The 6,215-nt window shown below is 44.3% G+C and overlaps 1 protein-coding gene across 3 annotated transcripts in view; it reads right to left on the bottom strand.

The window, feature by feature from the left end:
* The window catches only part of PDE1B (phosphodiesterase 1B), a 37,644-nt gene that overhangs the window by 16,248 nt on the left and 15,181 nt on the right, over positions 1 to 6,215 (bottom strand). The gene's annotated exons all lie outside the window — the stretch shown is intronic.

Genomic DNA, 6,215 nt, shown 5'->3' with positions numbered 1-6,215 from the left:
ACACACACACACACACACACACACACACACACACACACACACACACAAACTAAACTGCTCTCTCCTGCCAGAGAAAGCTAACAAACTGAGATTCCAATATTCATCAGCCAGCCGAAGAAGGCAAGCCTAAGCCTTGCCTTGCTGGATCTGTGTCATGGCAAGTGTCCAACTGGGCTGAGTCACTGCAGCCATCCCCCTGCCTCTGCATCACTCAATTCTCCCCAAAGCACAATCGAATGTTCCTGTGTGTATATTGCAGGGTGAGGGCGGAGTATCTGTTCTGTTTGAGACTCTCCCTAAAAGTACAATCTCCTCACACCCATATATCATTTCAGAGATTTGGCCTACTGAGGAATCTTCTTTGATGCTGAACCTCAATCCTTAACACTGTATAGGGTTTAGGGTGGAAGTGGGGGTGGTGAATGGAAGAAATCCTTTTTGGTCTGGTCCATAATAGATGTTAAAAAGGTAAATTTTCTTCAGCCTCTATCCCTACCCTATACCAGCACAGATTCTGAGATGAGGTGAGAGATCATCCCCATCAGGCACGAATCCTTTCCCACTGAGGGGGGAGGGGAGAGACTGAGGTCCAAGTAACTTCATGAGTCAGGGTAGGGAAGAGAATGAGTCAGGGAAGGAAACTGAAATTCCCATTCTCTGGGAGGTTGGGGGAAGGGAGGTAGAAAGAACTGTGGTATTCCTGATCAGAAACCCCTCTAAAAATCCTGGAATCACAGTCACTTGAGAAGAAGTCATGTTCCAAATAGCTCCCAAATCCCCCTACTAGGCAGCCCCTCAACCAGTATTTCTGGAGTGAAGGGAGAGAGGGGTGATAAGGGAGAAGAGATAAAGAAGAAACAGTAAGTATTCCCCTCCCTCTGCCTTGGAAGGGAGTGATCCTGACATCGCACCTCCATCCCTACACCTGCACTATTCCTTATGGAGAAAAAGAAGAGGGAGAAGGAAGAAAATGTGTATTGGAGGCTTGGAGCTCATTCCTCATCCCCTGCTCAAGCTTCTCACAGATAAACACTTACAATGAGGAAGAAACAATGGCCCACCTGACCATGTGGGAGAGCCACAGGGAGAAAGACCGAGGCATCTCTCTGGAGCTCACTCTAGAGAGTATGAAGTAGTTAAGGGAATAACTTTTCCTTTCCAGCTAACCAGAACTTAAGGTTATCATCCCTTCCTTCTCTACCTTCCCCCTTCCCAGGCACCCAGCCCATCCTGGGGCACACATCCCAGATAGGTGGGAAAAAAAAAGTCTACATGACCATCTCCAGTGGTATTCCCACCCCATTTCCTAATGTAACCACAATCCTCCACTTCCTCAGTCCTATCCCTCATCCCTCTCAGTCCCTACTGAAGGTCAGTGCCCTTGTTCTATGATGCAAAGGCCAATTTCTTTGGTGACTCCCTATCTGCTTTTCTTTTTTTTTTTTTAAGGGCAACTAGATGGCAGAGTGGATAGAGTACTGGAACTGAAGTCAGGAAGACTTATTTTCATGAGTTCAAATCTGACCTCTGGGGCATCCAAGGCAAATCATTTAACCCTGCTTGCTCAGTTTCCTCATCTGTAAAATGAGCAGGAAAAGGAAATGGCAAACTACTCCAGCATTTGTCAGGAAAACCCCAAACGGGGCCACGAAGAGTTGAACACGACTGAACAGCAACGGCTTTTTGCAGTAGGCACCCAGCTGTTGATGCTCAAAGAAAATTGTCAAGACTAACCGTGCCTATTTGGGTATATCACCATATTTCTCTTCCCCACTCAAGGCCAACAGCCCCTGTCACTTTCCATCTCAAATCAAGATGACCTCAAGTCCCAGAGCTCAGGGCAATACCTACAGGTGCTATAGAAGTAGTTATTCTGCCTTAAGGCAAGAGAGCAGCAATGACCCCAGTGAACACGGGGCACTTTCCATAGGTCCTTAAAAGCTGAACTTCTTGAGGTAATAGTTAAATAGCTTGGCCCTAAGGAAGATGATCTGTGCTATAGTGAAAAGAACGCTAGGGTTCAAATCTGGGTTCAAATTCTGACTTTGCTACTTACTCAAATCAACAAGAAACATTTTCTATCTGTGTTGCCTCAGACAAGTCACCTCATTTCAATGGACCTCAGTTTCCTCATCTGTAAAATGATTCCTGCTACACGACCCTGGGATGATTAAGGCTTGACCTGCACCTCCAATTATCCCTTCCACATTGTGGGAGTTAGGGTTTCAGCTCCCCTGCGATACAGAAAATCCTCATGAAATTTTTTGGCCCTCCCTTCATACTAGAAAAGAAGTCTGAACTATTATGATATTAAAGATAAAATGTGTTGATAATAAACAATAATATACATATATTTTATGCATTTCTGAGTTTCTAAACTTTTTCTGTGTCATCTGCTGACCTTCGTGCATCGTCTACGGCTTCTGCAAAACTCCCCCAAAATTCCAATTTAATAGCTTGTGCCAGGGGTGGGGAACCTACCACCTTAGGGCCACATGTGGCCTTCTAGGTCCTTAAGTGTAGCCTTTTGACTGAATCCAAATTTTACTGTAAAATTTTACCCCCAGCTTATGCTGACCCTCGATATATTGAAACTATGATAGGGAAAGTCACAATGTGGAGGGGAAAACTGTAGTTCTAGTCAGATCTAGGCTGCTGAAAACTTCAGCAGGCGTACTGATGTGGCATCATTATAATTCCATCTTCATCATCCTGAATAGGTCTGTCTGGTTAATTTTTAGAAACCACTCCTCTTTTGCTATCAGTCCATGCTTCCTGACCCCACTGCCCCATCAGAAATGTTACAGCTGCCAAAGTAGACTCGTTGCATGAAAATTCTATGTAAACCCGGGCCCCCAGTGGCTCTGGGCCTTCTACTGGAACACACATCCCACTTTGCATCCACAATACCACTCAGCATGTTGTCCCATAAGACAGTAGAGGCAGGGGAGACCACGTGTGACTGTAGCCCCATTGGTATCTGTCCATTTCCTCCCAAGCTGTTCTTGGCTGTGAGCATTAATAAAACATTCTAAGTCATTCCAGCATGACTTTGTACCGTTCACTCAGACTCTGCCTTGAATTTGCATGATTTATATGATCGTTAAGGTCGCTACCAACTTTAAGGAAGTTAAATCCCTTCCAATTTCTAGGGATCTATGGATCCCTTTCTCGCAACTGCCTCTGCCATCCTCAGTCCTTCCAGCCAAGCAACAATAAGCAAAAAGGGGCCCAAGGGGGAAGACCATTCTACCTTAAGGCAAAATGGTTGACAGGAAGAAGGATGGATGACCTCAGGAGGCCACCTCAAATACAGCTTCTACCCTTACTCTACAACTGAAACCCAACAGCTCCCAGGGAAAGACTTTAAAGGAAGATGAGGCTGAGGATTGATCTTTAATTCTCTCCACCTTCTGGTTCCTCCCTTTAATCTGCTTCCTGATCCTTCCCAGAAGCTCTTGCCTGTCTGGCTCTTGTTGAAATCTCAACATAACACAATCCAGATGCACAGAAAGAAGAATGGTATGGGATGGAGGAGGAGGGGGAAGAGAGTCTAGGAAGGACATACAGGCAGTTGGGAGGATTCAGATCCCAAACATGGTCCTTCCCAGGTCATCTCATCCACCTTCCTGCCTAGTACAAGTTTGTAACCTGTTCTCCTCTTCCTGAGGCCTTCTGAGGAAGAAGTGTTCACTTCCCCATCCCCCAGAGTCCTCACTTCACAATATTCTTGGTCAAGAAAACTTTCCTGAGGGGCAGCTGGGTGGCACAGTAGATAGAGCTCTAGCCTTGGAGTCAGGAGGGCCTGAGTTCAAATCTGACTGCAGACACTTGACATTTACTAGCTGTGTGACCCTGGGCAAGTCATTTAACCCCAATTGCCTCACCAAAAAGAAAAAAGAAAAGAAAAGAAAAGAAAACTTTCCTGAGATCTACACTTTGCCCCCACCTGTTACCATTTCAATCCATTCTCTTTGGTACAGCCTTCCAAGAAGAGTGACCTAGAGAATCTTAAAGGGCCCACTAATTTAGTTCTCCCTCAGTTATCTCTTTCCATGCAAAATAAACGCAACTCTTACCTTCCATTCCTTCCTTCCCATCTACCTTTAACTCCTATCCCTCCATTTCAATGTTCTTCCCAGGCCTGACTTCCCCTCCCCCAGGTCCCTCTCACTCTCCTCTCCTTTTCTCCATATCCTTCCTTCCATCTTCCCCTCTCTCTTCTAGTGCCTCCCTTCCATGTTACCCATCACCTCTGCCCAGTACAATCCACAGCCCTTTCCTTTTATCATAGCTCTGTCTCCAGCAGAGCTAGGGTTCTCTCCACATCACTGAGTGGACAGATGAGTTAGAACCAGTTGGACTGAGAGCAAGGAGACCTGGGTTTGAGTCCCAGTTGTGGCACAAACTAAGATCTAACTTTGGACAACTTATTTACTCTCAGTCTTCCCATCTGTGAAAAGGAAGAATACTTTGTATTTATATGGGACCATTATTAGTTCTATTTTACAGATGAAGAAACTGAGGCTCATAGTGGTTAAATGACTTGCTCACGGTCACACAGCTAATAAGCATCAGAACTGAGATTGAAGTCCAGATCTCTCCAGACTCCAAATCCAGAGCCCCAACCCAGTCACTAAAGTTCCTTCTAGCTCAAGAATTCTATAAGAATGTAGAGTAATAGGTTCAATCAACAAGCATCTATGAAAGGCTCCCTCCTCCATTTCAGGCACTAGACAAAAGTTCAATAGTCCCTACTCTTAAGGAGCTCATACTGTAATGGGCCAGATGACATGTATAGGTTTAGACCAGACATATACAAGTCACAAGGAAACTTTTAAAAAAGAAGGTACCAGCAGCTGGAGGGGACCAGGAGATGCTTTCTGCAGAAGATGGAAACTGAGCTGAGTCTTGAAAGAGAACCTTCCCCACAGTGGTTCTAGGAGGTAGATGTGTGATGGGAAGACTTTCCAGGCATGGGGGATGGCATTGTAGTAATAATAATAATAATAATAATAATGAGCTGACATAATAGTTTTATGGTTCACAAAGCACTTTTATAAATATTATCTCATTTTATTCTTACAATCCCCTTGGGAGATAAGTATCCCATTTGGAAGAAATTGAGCCCAACAGAGGTGAAATGACTTTTCCTGGGCAATACGGTAAGTATCTGAGGTAGGGTAGCTAGGTAGCATAGTGGATAGAGGGCCAGACCTGGAGTCAGGAAGATCAGAATTCAAATCCAGCATCAGACACACTTATGAGCTGGGTGACCCTGAGCAAGTCACTTTACTTAACCATTTGCCTCAAGTTTCCTCATTTGGAAAATGAGCTAGAGAAGGAAATTGCAAACCAGTCCAGTATATTTGCCAAGAAAACCCCAAAAGCGGTCACAAACAGTCAGACATGGCTGAAAATGACTAAACAAAAATCTGAGGTAGGATTTGAATTCAGGTCTTCCTGACTCCAGGTCCAGAGATCAAATGTAAGGATAATAAGGGATCTCAGAGGTCATTTAATCAATTAATCAAACAACAAGTATTAAGTGCTTACCATGTGCCAGCTACTATGCTTGGCCCTAGGGATACAAGAACGGAGAACGAAACAAACCCAATACCTATGGATGTAGAAAGTGAGGCCTATAGAGGTTAAATGACTTATCCAAGGTAGTAAGTAATAGAACTGGAATCTGAACCCAAGTCTTCTGATTCTAAATCAAACATTTGATCTAAAAGTGTCTAGTTCAGGGACTTGGTTGGAAAAGAGCTCTTTTCTGATGAAATAGACCTGAAAGAAGAAAGGACAGGACACAAAGTTCGGAAAATCCTATCCCTTAGAGAATACCACCTTCTCTTTAGAGGGAACTTTCCCCTAGCCCCAAGTTCTCCATTTTTCTGAATCTTCTACTATCTAGACTCTCCTAAATTATTGTAGTAGATGATTAATATTTGTTGCATATTTGAACTAAACAATTGAACTAAAGTTAAGCCCCCATCGGGTCAGGTCACTGTGAGCAGAGCACTAGTATAAACAAAGGATTGTTTGATGGGGGTCAGGATTGTCTTAGGCTGGGGGAACTTTTGGGTTCCTCTGGAGCTCTACAAGCCAGATGAGGGGGTACAAGGGGCTATAGATTGGGAAGGATCAGTAGGAATAGCAAGAGTCAATTGTCATAGTGCCAGTGAGAGACAGAGGGGAAAGAAGAAAGTGAG

The sequence above is a fragment of the Vombatus ursinus genome, unplaced genomic scaffold, assembly GCF_900497805.2.
Source record: "Vombatus ursinus unplaced genomic scaffold, bare-nosed wombat genome assembly UNPS02012709.1, whole genome shotgun sequence".
In the NCBI taxonomy this organism is placed as follows: domain Eukaryota; kingdom Metazoa; phylum Chordata; class Mammalia; order Diprotodontia; family Vombatidae; genus Vombatus; species Vombatus ursinus.
The sequence above is the reverse complement of the archived record's forward strand: the minus strand, read 5'-3'. Positions and strand labels throughout refer to the sequence as shown.